At 46.9% G+C, this 14198-nt stretch overlaps 1 long non-coding RNA gene across 1 annotated transcript; it reads left to right on the forward strand.

Moving 5' to 3' along the window:
• Nucleotides 1-228: 228 nt before the first annotated feature.
• Nucleotides 229-6461, forward strand: LOC141278323 (uncharacterized). The gene is made up of 3 exons (XR_012330860.1): nucleotides 229-1798; nucleotides 2440-2531; nucleotides 5263-6461. It is a non-coding gene; the product is annotated as an uncharacterized lncRNA (long non-coding RNA).
• Nucleotides 6462-14198: the final 7737 nt, after the last annotated feature.

The raw sequence follows: 14198 nt of genomic DNA on the forward strand, positions 1-14198 counted from the left end.
GGGAGCTGTCCTCTGAACCACACCCTGCAGGGGCCTGCCTGCCCCACCCTCAGGAACTCCGAGGACCTGCACTGGTCGGTAGCGGTTCCTTCACCGAGTCTCCTGCGCAGGGCTTGTTTCTTGAGGGTGGCCCCTCCACCTGCCTGGGCATCGGGGCACATGTGTAGCCAAGGGCACTGCCAGCAGTGGGAATGCCATACAGGGGAGGCGGGTGCATGCAGAAAACTCCCTTCTGAAGTTCCCCTGGAGGGCTTGGGATACACTTCACAGGAAGCGTCAGCACAATTTTCTAATCAAGTTGAAGTCCGTGGCCCTAGTTAGAAACAATAAATGAAACGCAATTTGAGCCGGCACTTTGCCTGAGTCTCTGTTTCTGGAAGTGGGTGTGAGTGAGAAGCTGGTCTTTCTGAGGGAAGAACTTGACCCCCGACCCCGACCATTTAGCCCCCAGCCCTGCCATCAGCTTGCAGGGGCGGGACCCTAGGACTTTATTTTAGGTAATCATTCCAAATCCTGATTTTGATCTGTCAGGTCAAAGTCCACACTTCTCTGTAAATCAGTGCACACGATTTAGCAGACGCTTTGTTTTTCCTCCTCCCGGCTCCTTCTACCTACCATGCTAGAGTTTGGTCTCAGAGATCATTGTTTAATCAATATTAAACCATTCATGTAGTTTAAGTGTTTACTTATGTGCTTTGAATCATAGTTTGCAGTAAGAACAAGTGATGCCCCCCTAATCTGCCTTCACTACGCTCCCCAATACCCTAATTATGTAATTTAGAAAAGAACATTTCCTGACAGCAGTTTCTCAGTGCACGGCAACAAATGCCGACTGGGGACAGGACCAAACAACCTGGTAATAGCTAGCACATGGGGACCACTGCCTCAGTCCAGGCAGCCTTGGCTTGGGGCGGACGCCCGTCCGTTTGGGTTAAGGCTTTCAAATGATGGCGTATTAGTGCCAGTAGAAGTAATTCCACATGAAAAGAGCTATAGCTAATAGCCCATCCCCAGTCTCTCTTAGTTTGTGGAATAGGTCCTCACTGCAAATTGTTACTGACTCAGACAGTCAGGAACAGATATCTCACCCAGGCTATGAGATGGACGCGGCCAAAGATGTGTCCAAGAGGCCAAAGTTTAGACCAAGCTGCTCTTCGTGAACTTGCCAGTCCCCCTCACCTACGGTCCAGAGGCTGGGCCTGAATGTCCCTCACTGCTTTGGAGTGGAGTTTAGAGACTAGCCTCCTCAGTCAAGCTAAGTAGGTGTTTGAGGGGCTGTAGGTGTCGGGTTGCGTGGTTGGCAGGATCCGTGGTTTCAGGTATGCCTGCACTTCGGCATCATCCAGTCACCGTGGTGATTTTCGGCAGGAGGGGCCCTTAATGCCTTTCTCCTCCCCAGTCGGCCAGTGTCGACCACTAAGCGTCTCAAGCCCACTGCCCCTTGTAAGCAGAACCCAGCTTACCCTTCTCTGGCCACGTGAGGCCTAAATGCTTACTGATTCATCTGCTTCCATAACAGGAATGGAAAAGTACCCTTTCTGCTTCCCCATCCCCCATGGAGACCTCGGTCCGACAAATATTCCGTTGCTATAGAAACCCAGCTGACACCTTTGGGGGCTCACCTGTCTCAGCATTTGGGGCATTGGTGTGCAGCCACTCCTTGGGCAGAATCCAGCAGCTGTGGGCCTGTGTTGTTATGTAGTCATCCAGCCACTCGGGGCCGAGCTCTTGAAGGTCCCAGAGGAGGGGTAGGGGATGAGTGAGGAACAAACTGAGCTGTGGAAATTTTAATTTGGCTGTGAGTCCCAAACCAATGTGTTAGCCTTTCTAGAAGTGCTGGTTGCTATGGTGATAGAAGCGGTGCCAATTGCAAGAGTTGTTTTTGTGGTTAGGGTGCCTGTCTTAGACAAAGAGATTGAGGCCAAGCCGACAGCGTCAGTCCTCCCACCCTTCCAAGAGTTGGATATTGTCAAGTCCTGGCCTTGGGAGGAGGGGGTGACAGCCTCCCACAGTGGCCATTTTGCCCTTACGTTTTTCTGGGGGTCCAATGGCTTCTGCCAGAAAGGAGTGCAATTACCTAGCCCTCCAAGACAGACCCCACAGGTGGGCTCACCAGTGAAGAAGGGGCTACTCAGTTATGGCAGAAATCAGAGTTTAGCGATTTCTCTCTCCGAGCAAACTCACCATAGAGTGTTCTTTATGGAATCGTCTACCACCCAGAGCACGGCCATGGGCCTGTGTATAGGGGTCTGCTTCTTCAGGCCACGTTTTGTCTTGGGCCTCAAATATTAGCTCCCCTGAAAAATTTCCTAAGTGACGGAATGGAGGCCTTTTCTGTAGCCGGGGTGCTTGTGTAGCTCATTAATTCTCAAAGTGTTTTACAAATATTTATCTACCGTAGGTCATTTGCAAACCTAACCCCTGTCATCCCACCTCAAGGTTGTCCCCTCCAGCCTGGTTGCCCAAAATGAAGTCAGAAGCCTTGGACTGGGAATTCCACGTTGGCGGATTTTGAAAAGCTGGCCTGAATGGTTTGTTTATTTCTCTAGTCTGCCCTTCTTAGAGTCCCAGAATGTGTCAGGGCTTCCCAGGCCAGACATGCAAAGCCCTTTGCCCTCCCTGCCAGAGGTGAGAGCATTTTATTTATGAATTCATCTTAAATCACTTTTTAAAATCACTTTTAATCAAATTAATAGTCTTTCTCTAAGATTATGTCAAATCATCAAAAATAAAGAGGGCTGTAGCTTGGAGTGAGGTATTTTAGGACAGGTAACCAATTCCCTTCGACTTGCTTTCCCCGCTGGCCTGGGCAAGTAGAGAAAGCCTATTTGGTTTCGCTCTCGGAGAGCCCTGAAGTCTGTCTGTTTCCTTGTAAAGAGGAAGGCCCCTGGGATCTGGAGGCCCGGGTCCTTCCCAGGGGCAGATGCATGCTGAATGTCAGTGATATTTCCCCCAAGACCCACCCAGATGATTCCTGGGTTCCTCCCCCTCCCCGTCTTCCCAGCAACCCTCTGCCCTGAGTTTCATCAGGGCTGCTGGCCTCAAAGTGACCAAACCTGAATTTGCCTCGGCCCCTGGTCTCAGAAGTTGTGACTGATGAAGGCTGACCCCTGGTGAATTTTCAGAAGCCACGACTTGTCTGCACCAAGCCTGTTGTGCCGATAAGACAGGCTTTTGTGTCGAGTGGGCAGTAGGGGTAGCAGCTTCAATACGGTCCGTATCATGGTGTTCCTAATCCTTGGCTGGTTAATGTTTGCCAAATAAATAGCCTCATTGGGAAGGGCTATAAAAGTCCGATAAGATTCTTCTAATTACCCCCCAAAGCACAAATACTTGGGGTTTCAGATTTGTATAATAGGAGACATCGAGAATAGAGGGGAGAATGTATGAGTGTGAATGTTTTTCAACAATGGCTTTCCCTCCTTCCCAGCCCTAACACTGGCTCATCTAGCTTTTCATATTTTGCTTCTGCAAAAGCAAGAAATCGCTGAACAGAAGAAAAAAAAGACACTGACATATTTTAGGTTACTATTTCACCTTTGCAAATCAAGATGCAAGCCATTAAAACTACATTTTTCCATGAATGATAAGTGTAATTACCTCTCTTGCCATAAAAACTTGTCCTTATTAAATGTAAATATTTAAAAATTATTGAAATATATTTGAAGGGCACTTTATAGCTTGATTTTATACGCTGACATCTGGGTTGCCTTTCCTAAAACACTCTATTTCTTGGAGAGTTATTAAATGAGTATTTTGAGAAGACTAACACTAGACTTGTTCCTTATTTCAATTTAAATTTCGTACGTATTTAGATTTGCCGGGAACTCAGAGAGGGCTTACATTTAGCTAATACATCGTTATGTTTGCGGGGCTTGTACGTGTAGAAAGTGTGATATTATTTGCAGAAGGAATCTTTAAACAGTGGGAAGCTCCGTCTCCACCCCTGCAAAGTATATAAGAGTAAAGGAATCAAGATTCCAAGATTGCTGACTATAAGTGTTTAATTTTCCAATTCTTTTGAGCAGGAAGATTGTTTTAAATATTTACTGTACTTTTAATTGTGCATCATTTGAGATAGCAAATTGCCCGATCCGTTTTTTTTTGTAGATCTGTCAGAGGCTATTTAGTTGAACTCCAAGAAAGATATGCAGTGTGATCACTTTTCATTATTATTATTTTTTAGCTCCACTCTTTGAAAGAGATTTTCGTTTTCTTTAAAAATTCTCATTTTTAGTTGTCTCATTCTGTCTCTATTTTTGGAAAGGTGAGATTATTCAGTTCTGTGCTTGAGAGAGTTTCAGAGAACGATAGAAAATCTAATATTTGAAAACACAAGCTTTACTAACATACTTAATTCCAGACGGCAAAAAGACCTTGCCCAAAAATGTGAAAGAATTCAATATTTGGTGGCTCAAATATTTTTTCATGATAAACAAATATTTCTGGGATAGATGTATTCCTGAGCTCTGCATAGGAAAGCAACCAACCATGCAAGCCGTGCTGGGCTGCCCTTCAAACCCTCTTTACTCTTTTCCTTTCACTGTGTTAAATCCTAGAGATGTGTAAAGATGTTATGATAGGCAGTGGGTCAAGTAATCTGCACATGTAGCTTTTTATAAATTTTTCTTTGCAAAGGAAAATTTTTCTTCAAATAAATCCCCCCAAATAAATGGTTTGTAAAAACAAAAGTCTATTTGTTTTGAAATTGCACACAAGAAACCATGTTATAACAATATCGCTTTTTGAGTTCCGCCTGAGAAAAGAAATTTACCTACAGTCAGCGATTTCCCTCATGATAAGCCTTTAAAAAATAAATTTGTCTCTTGGGAGAAAATAAACATTAGCAAAGTGTAGGTATTTGTAACGAGGTGGCCTTTATTCACTTGCCCAGTGGATCTGTCGAACCTTTGTTTTTCTATCCCCCCCACTCTATGTCTTTTTCTTTCTTTATAGTTCTATTCATGCGAATTCCTGAGCCATAAGCATTTTAGAAATTTGTTGCTCTTAATTACATAGATGCTTCTTGAATGAACAAATGTGCTATTTTCTCCCCACGCAGAGTAGAAATTTTAGATAAGTTTTGAAACTCTTTTTATTATTTTTTGCTGAAGCATTTGGCAAATGTCTGGGGCTTGGTTGGGGGTATTTTCACGGTGTCCCTGAAGGTGAGCAAACGCATGGGGAACACGCAGCGTTCACCAGGCAGTGACTTGGGAATTTTTCAGGAGGCATTATTTTCTTACGTTAATGCCTTTGTAGGTTCTATCGACGATGTTCAGACAACAAAGAGCGTGCAATTAATAATGGGCATCTGGAGGGCCGATCACATGCTTCCGATGTTAAAGTGGTGAACGACAGGAAAATCAGCCGTGGTCAGGTATTAGCTGTAATCATTTCTAAACAACAGCAACGAATTCTTCTCTTTTGTGCCTCCGCTTTCAGAAACGCAAAGGTTCACATACAAAAGGTTCCCATAGACGTTTTCCTTCTGGTGGGTGAGTGCGTAATAAATGATTTGTAGACCTACATCGTCAGTGTTGAGTCAAATCACTTTAATTTCTTCAGTAAATGCAAACCCAATTTTGTGTGAACTTTTCCCCTTGAAGCCCAACATGGATGTGGGGGCGACAGACAGCTGGTTGTGTTATTTGAGTCTTTAGTTAATCCTCACAGGTTGCCCCTTTATTTGTTTGCATTTTCCAAAATATACGAATATTTTTCTAGCACTAGGATAATAGTCCTTCTCTGCCTGCTGCCACTGAAAGCATCCTTACTAGTTATTCTATTTCTTTGATGGTAGCCTGTTTATCTTTTCCAAAGTGATCTATGTTACCCAACCCCAAGTAACATAGGATAGGCAGGCTTAAGACTGCATTTAAGCTCAACAAAAATGTTCCAGAGAAATATGGTGCTTTGGGCTCTAAATGCTACAGCAGGTATGAAAACCTGCAACTGTTTAACAATAATTCTTATTTGAGTAGGTCACAGATAATAAAGGAATGCTTGTTTCTGGGAAATTAAAAAAAATGACATGGGGGGAGAATATTTATTTGCTCTCTACATTGGTCAAATGACTGGTGGATATTAAAAACTTGTAAACAGACAGATGCAACCAATTCTCTTTCATTAACAAATTGCAATTTCACAATAAAGTAAATGCGTTCAAAAAAAAGTCAACTTCCGAGACGCTGAAATTGTCAGAGCTTGAGCATGCTTTAATTGTTAAAAAACATTTTTTTTATATTCTAATCAGTTTAGGGAAAAAAGTTTTCTTGGAAATCTTTAAAGAACCAACTTAAATGTTAAAGTCTCCTTTGGCCGTTCAGGTAGCAAAAGTGCCGATCAACTTTGTGTACATTTCTGTACATTTGGCCCTAGACTAAATCTACCAAGTCGCCAGTTTTGTTTTCCTTCTAAGTGCAAGCCGTATCAGCAGCACATTTTAAAGTTAATTTGAAGCAGGGTCCATATTGCCATCAGCAAATATGTTATAAGCTTATTATTTAATAGCGATTCCTGGGTAAGGCCATCATCCCCTTCCTAAATCCAAATATAAAAGCTGAAATCGTATTTGTTAAAACTGTCATTTTGAATTTGTGGCCCAGATTGTTTTCCTGAGCGTGCTGGGCCAGAGGCTCGAATGCTCCCAGCTGCAGGCACCCCCGAGCCCAGCAAAGCTGCTGAGGCCGGTGGCTGAGACGCTCCAAGCCGCGCAAACCGCCTGCTTCCCCCAAACAGAGCTCCAGCCCAGCCTGCTCACGGCTTTTCCACATTGTAAAATCATTTGATTTATTTGTTTGGTTTGGTTTGGTTTTTAGAAGCACTGCAGAAATTATTTCCTACTGGCAGAGAGGGCACTTTGTGTTACACTACATTAGTTTCACATCATTAGTTTAGGGTTCTCAAACTTAAAATTGTAAAGTATATGGGAGGCTTCTACAGACCTCAGTTCTGACCAGAGCAGAACCAATTAAACCTGATGGATTCCTTTCACTGTCTGTAACGTGTGAGGCCATACAGAACAAAGTGCTGTGGCATTGCTGAAGGGGTTCCCTCTGTTAGCTTTGGAATTTGGTGGTAGGAAATGTTGCAGTTATTTATAAAGAGGCAAAATTCCTCTGTTACCGTTCCCGTTCTCAAAAAACGTAATTTTATCGTCACTGCTTGTAGCAAGAAGAGTTGCCGATGACAGCCACGACCCCATCTCTCTGCGCTGTCTCTCTCACCTCCGCCAGCCCCTTCCCACTCCGGACTCTTGTTCTTTACAACTAATTCTAAGCGCGCCTGAGTATAGAGGACTAGCCGGTCGGAGCGGCCGGCGGGGTGCCAGGCTGCGGGAACCTGCACCCCGGGGCGGGGACTCTCCAAGCCCGGGTCCCCGCAGGGGTCTGCACCAAGCAGAGTTCCCCACCGCCTGGTCCCCGGAGGTGGGGTTGCGAGGGAGATGCCAGGCTGGAGCCTGGAGCACCTTCTACGAAGTGGAGCGGGAGAGCCCCGGCTGGCTGTGGCTCCCACGCGCCCACTCTCTGCACTTTCCTCTCCGGCTCTTCCTTCCCCGGGATCCCTTCCTTCCCGGAGTGTTTGAGCGCGACCTCGGCCTTTGCCGGCTGTGGCGGTGGGAGAGCCGCGGCCTCAGGTAAGCGCTCCCCGAAGCTCTTCTGCCACCTGTTGGCCGCCCGAGGTGGTGACGCCGGGAGAAGCCGAGCTGGTGGGATTCGCCAGGCCTGGCTTCCAAACGCCGGCTTAGAATTGTTGATGACCTCTCTGCGGCCTCCTCTGTGTTCGGCCAAGGCGCACAGACTGGCAGACCCGCAGCTGTCTCCTGAAGCCCCCCTCAGCTGGTCCTCCTACATTTCCTGGGCCCCCTCTGTGGCCCCTGAGCTCCCCCGCCCAGGAATATGATGTACAGGATGCCTCCTATCCTGGCGTCCTGCCTCTGAGGCCATCATGGGGCCAGTGGAGGGTTCAGGGTGTCTCTGGGTCCTCGTATGGCACTGGTGTCTGGGAAAGGCTTGGAGTGTGCCGTGTAGGAGCCACAGTGGGAGGTGTGGGCTGAGTCCCCCTGACATGGTGGCCCTGCTCTGCCGTGAGACAGTGGAACAAAGGGAGGACAGGCCAGCCTGTCCAACTTGGGCTTTCTTGACACTGGGCGGAGGGGTCTGCCCAGTCCCCTCTCGTTCCGTCTTTCCTGGGGGAGTCCCCAGGGTGTGGATGGACTGACATCACCAGGAACTTCAGCCAAAGGTCAGAAAGAAAGGTGTAGGAGCTTCAGTGTGCAGGAGACTGCAGAGCTTTCTCACTGGAAGCCGGGGACATTTCACTGCACAATAAACCATCCCAGTTGCATAGATGAGCAGTTGTGTTCTGGGGAAGTCGGGAACCCACCACAAACAGGCCGGGGTTCACTCATGTGAATAGCTCTGTAGGGTACTTTTAACGAAGTGGGGCTCTAGTTCGGTGGCTGTTTGGGGCATTTTGATACAAAGCAGTCACATTTCTGAACCATCTGGGGGCAGAACTAAACATCTTTCCAGGTCCTGGTGGGCCAAGTCTTAGGAACGGATTTGGCCTGGTTGTGAGAATGTAACACGTGCTTTAGTAGCACTGAAGGGCAGAGGACAGATGTGGTGATGATGCTCTCATCCGTATTTTGGGGGTGGGGGTCCAGAGCCATGTCTCCCCGCTAGGCCCCGCTGGAGGGGGCTGAGAGTCACAGCTGCTGTTGGCCCACAGAGCAGCGGTCAGCCCGGTTTGAGACGCGATGTTTTTTCATCCCATGGTAGTTTTATACACAAAGACTGCGTCACTCTCAACTCCGCCCGCCTGCAGCACGCATGAGCCTTAAACACAGCGTCTGAGGTCCAGCGGGGCATCCGTTCTTAGTCTCGCTCAGCAGCATGACTAGACCGCTGACACCCTAATTTTACCAACAGAGGTCAAGCCGTTTCCATTGGCCCAACTTATGTCTAACCCCGACACCTTTTCTCCAGCCTGTTAGAGGGGGGTTGTCCCTGAAAGCCGAGGGTGCCTGTTTTTAGGTGATTGTCGCCTGGCTTATCTAAGGCCAAAATGTTCTTCCCTGCTGGTCTCTGAAATCATGAGGAAGGGACTCTGGTATTTGGCCAAATGGCTGCTGAGAAGCCAGCCCTGAAAAGTTATTTTCTTAGTCCAGGGACCCTTGTGAGCCCTGGACTAGGGGGTGATTAATTTTGTTTTTCAGCTCACCTCATAATTTAATGTAGAAGAAATTCTTTGGCATGTTTCCTCCTGGGTGCCGACTGCCTTTGGAGCAGTTCTGTATGGAGCAATGCCCCGTGGTCAGAAATCTTCTCGTTATGCTAGGTCTGGGCTTTCGGTATCCCCTGAGTGGCTCGCTGTAATCTCTCAGGTTGGCCAACAGAGGAGGGAGAGAAATCCTCCTTAGCCGGGACTTGAATTTTTATGGAGAAGAAGGAATGTTAGAGAAGTTGGTAAACTTCCAGTCCTCCCGACCCTGTGCACATGAGGAGAAGAAAAAACCCCAGCCTGCTGGTTATTTACCCCCAGCACAAAAGCGGCCTCCCTCCCGTCCCTCCCTTTTATTTCCAGCCGCTCTGACAGAAACACATTACTGGCTGAATACGCCTTCCCACAGTACTGTCCATCACACAGGTATTGGGGGACCAAAGGTAAGGTGAACTTTAAACACACCTGGCACTGCTGGCTCCCGCCTTTGTGCTTGGAATGGCCACCAGCCGGGTGGCCGCCCTGTTCCCCATTCACAGGCTCTCCAGAGGAATTCTGACAGATGGACTTCTTTCTGAGGCCACACAGTATTCTCAAATCAGGCCATTCAGCTGCCTTGGGAGAGTCGGGACAACCTCCCTGGTGAGCAGCGTTATCAGGCTCTTAAAGCTTGAAGCTGCTCAGCCTGGAGAATTATCTGGGGGAGAGCAGACTCCAAGACTCTTGACTCCCTACCGGCCTTCAGCAGCACACAGGACAGGGTTTCCAAGGCACCCAGGTGAGCCCACCCAGTGTTGCTAACTGTGCTGATGCTCTTCCCCTAGCCACTTGTGGGCACCTTGGAAGAGGGGGCAGATGGCTGAGCTGTGGACCGTCTCTCCAGTTTTATGCATCTGGAATTGTGAGCTTTTCTCCAGAGTTGTGGCAGAGTACTTTATTGGTGGTAACTGGGACGGTGGCCGTTCTTCCTCCCGCCAGGCTGCTTGAAGGTACAACTCAGCTTTTGACTTTTGCCATAACTGGGTAGGAAATGACCCTTTCTGGAACGAGGAAGAAAGACTCCTGAGTCATTCTCAGTGTTCTCTCCAGCTGCTCCAAGTTCACGTGTTATAACTTCCCCAAGATAACATATTCCAGAGGCCAGTGAAAAGAAACTGTGGAAAAGTCTTTTAAGTGGGAACATGCTGGGTTGGGAGATGGAGCAGTTCGGGAGGACCTTGGTGCTTTCCCGGGTCACAAAGCCGAGAGGTGAGGAGGCCATAGTGGTACTTGGATTTGGGGCGGGTAAGACTGGCTTTTGTAAAACGCTGGAATCCTCTGTGATTATCAGTTGGGAAATTCATCGGAGTGTTTATCTGTCAAGGAAGACAACATGGACTTTGAGAGTGTCAACCCATCACTTAGTGAGCGTTTGCTCTGCCTGTTGAGTGTCATTGCTATTAGCCACTTTATCCCCGGGAAAGGCCAGGCTCTGGGTCACCCCCATCTTAGAGATAAAATCCAGCCCTGCTTTTCTTCTCCGTGGGATCTCGGCCTAGGCAGCTGAGCGCTGCTCTGATCCAACAAGCAGACCCCTGCAGTCAAAGTCCTTGTTATTAGCTTGAACCCAAATTGTATCTTGACCTCACATGAGATTCAAGAGCATAGAAACAAACCCTTTGGGAAGAACTAAAGGAGGTGACAAAGCTGTCGTCACAGACGTCAGGCCCTCTCCCTGAATTTCCACGCCCCTCTCCTTCCCATCTCCCTCACCCCTGCTTGCCCTGCTGGAATCATTCGGTATTCACCTGGCTGTGGGAGTGAACGTTGTGAAATTCTGGAATTGCTGCAGCGACTTGAAGACATGGAAAATGCAGACTCCTTGCTTGATCTGTCCTGTCTTCAGCCAATACAATTTCACGGATCCGTGGGCGTACTGATGCCAGATATGATCCAACTAAATAAATCTGTAAGAACATGAAACGAAAGCGCTCTCCCATTTTCCTTTTGTTTTCAGCACAAAAGCCATTCTCAGTATATGAGTGGTGTCAGATGCAATAATCCAGAATAAATCTCCAGGAAGAAAAATGCATCTACACATGAGTGCTCACTCGCTTCCCACTTTCCCTCACTCCCCCCATTTTTATATCCGATGAGTCACTGTGGTGTCTGCTGACAGCTCCCGTTGGCCAGCCAGACCGGTGGGGGGGTGATCACAGGGACTTCTTACAAGGGCTGGGGTTGCAGCCAGATCGATACAGGTTGTTGAATTCCAGATGGGGAGAGTTTTGGGCTTTTGCCCTTTGGGCCATGTCCATTCTGGCTGAGGGTCAGAGGAAGGCCACACCCTTTGGTTCCAGGCCTCCACCATGGCCAAGGCTTCTCCAGGAGGTCCTCTGGGGTTCTTGCCAAGTGCATCCACTGTTGAAGTCTGGGAGCACTTAAGTCATACTATACTCTTTGGCAGACGCAAGTCCGGGAGTCTGGGGCTGCCCTCTCCGGGCCCTGGACGGCTGCCCTCCTTACAACACCTCCCTATCATTAGTGAAGGTGACATGGCCGTGGGGAAGAATACGTGGGGACATTTGCCAAATTGATATTTCATAAGCTTCCTTCAGAATTGGAAGACTTTTGCCATTGAATAGTTAATCCTCTCCCTGCATCTACAGTCCCTGTTCCCCGTTTTTCCTTTCACTACGGGATCCAGTCCATGAGCGTGTATTGCATTTAGTTGTCAGCTCTCTTTCAAACAACCTTCAATCTGGAACCATTCTTCAGCCTTTCTTTGTCTATCACGACAATGATGTTTCGTTGAAGAACAGATCGAAATGCAGAACATTCCTCAGTTTGGGTTCGTCGTATGTTTCCTCATGATTAGATTCAGATTAGCGAGCTCTGGCTGGGCTGCAGCATCCTTTCAGGGTGTCATAGCTGGAGGCACGCGCTGCCTCCCTGCCCCGTGTTGGTGATGTTCACTTAGATTTCCCGGTCAAGGTGTTGTCTAGTTACTACGTTATATGCAGTTGACCCTTGAACAACATGGGAGTTGGGGATGCCCACCCTCCACGCAGCAAAAATCTGCATGTAACTTATAGGCGGCCCTCTGTATGTGCGGTTCCACTGTATCCGCTGTTTCCCGTCCTTGAATTCGACACACCGTGGATCGTGGAGTACCGCAGTGTTTACTATCAAAACAGATCTGCGTGTAAATGGGCCTGTGCAGTTCAGACTCGTGTTGCTCAAGGGTCAACTGTAGTTACTTTTCTCCCTTGTAACTAATAAGTGGTCTGTGAGGAGACACTCTGACATGCAAATACCCTGCTCGTCATCAAATACCCTCCACCCCGAATTTAGCATCCATCAATGATCCCTTCTCCAACCAGTCTTTACTATGTTGGTCATAAAATGGTGATTTTCCAGTCCCAATACTTTCTCCACATTTATCAGTTCTCATTCTCCTTTGGTGAAGAGCCTACCATCCTTTTCCCCAAACCTCTCTCCTTCCTTTTTCCTTTCCCTCCTCCTCCCCTCCCTTCTGCTTCTGCTTCTGCTTCTGCTTCTCCTTCTCCTTCTCCTTCTCCTTCTCCTGCTGCTGCCTCCTCAGTATAGGCTCATAGATGCCTATTTTATTCTATAGCTTATAAGCTATACTATCAATATTTATTTTGATGCTGTAATTGTCCCAAGATGTAGACAGTGAGATTGCCTTCCAGCTTGGCTCCTGTGTCCTTCTGACATGCTACCATCAATATTTTGAGTTTGCTTTCTGACACTAACAAGATGTTCCAGGCTTACCTTGTACCTTTCTTGTCATAGTCTTGGAATCAGGCATTTTGCTAAGGAAGCCGGCTTCCTTTTAGTGGGGAATGATATTTAAATAGCAAGATCTAGGCAGTAGGTATGCCCAATGCTACGAAGTGTCATTGCTTCTAGACCCCTTCAAATATAGGAAACCCACACACACTTATATATCCTAGCTTTAAAATATAGAAATAAGTACATATACATATTTGAAGTTATATATACATATATGTATACATATTTGAAATTTTATATACATATATGTATATAAAATACATATTTTCGGGCTTCCCTGGTGGCGCAGTGGTTGAGAGTCTGCCTGCCGATGCAGGGGACATGGGTCCGTGCCCCGGTCGGGAAGATCCCACATGCCGCAGAGCGGCTGGACCCGTGAGCCATGGCCGCTGAGCCTGCGCGTCCGGAGCCTGTGCTCCGCAACGGGAGAGGCCACAACAGTGAGAGGCCTGCGTACCGCAAAAAAAACAAAATACATATTTTCCCATGATTCCATGATGTTGCCCTCAAATCCATTCCATTCCTACGTGTTCTTCATTGCCTCCCCTCATCCCATATTTGAATCTCCCTTCTTCTGCAGTGAGAACGCTGGCTCCCAACAACAGCACAATTTACTCATATCTTCAGTCCTACAATATACATAAAATAGTTTCACAATGGCTACACCCATACCACTATGAAAAACAAGCCTAATTAAAAGAGTTCACAATTAGTTTGCAGGTCTTTTTTCCTTTAGACTGAGGGTATATAGTCAACATACTTTGTTAAAAAAATTACTTGGATTACTTCTTATTTCCTTTCCTCTTCAGTGCGGTTAGGGTTTGTCAGATGATTTCTCATGATTAGATTGATCAGGAATACAGTTTGCTTCATTTGCTTTCAATTTTAGTTTTTTGTTCCCCTCATCCGTGTTGATTTAATTTTATTTTTGATTATGTAGAATATTAATATGCTTCCAAAAGTCCAAGCTATACTAAAAGTATGCTCAGAGAAGTGTCACACCTCTCCATATCCCTTTCATTCCGTTTCCTCCCCTATCCCTCAGACGTGACCAATTTTATTTTTTTCTGTTTTTTTCCTTACTGTGCTTGTTTTTTTGCAAAAATCAGCAAACACATGTTTTCCTATTTCTCCTTTTTTCTTACACAAAAGGTAGCATACTGTAAGTATTCTTT

This window comes from Tursiops truncatus, chromosome 3 (genome assembly GCF_011762595.2).
Source record: "Tursiops truncatus isolate mTurTru1 chromosome 3, mTurTru1.mat.Y, whole genome shotgun sequence".
NCBI lineage: Eukaryota > Metazoa > Chordata > Mammalia > Artiodactyla > Delphinidae > Tursiops > Tursiops truncatus.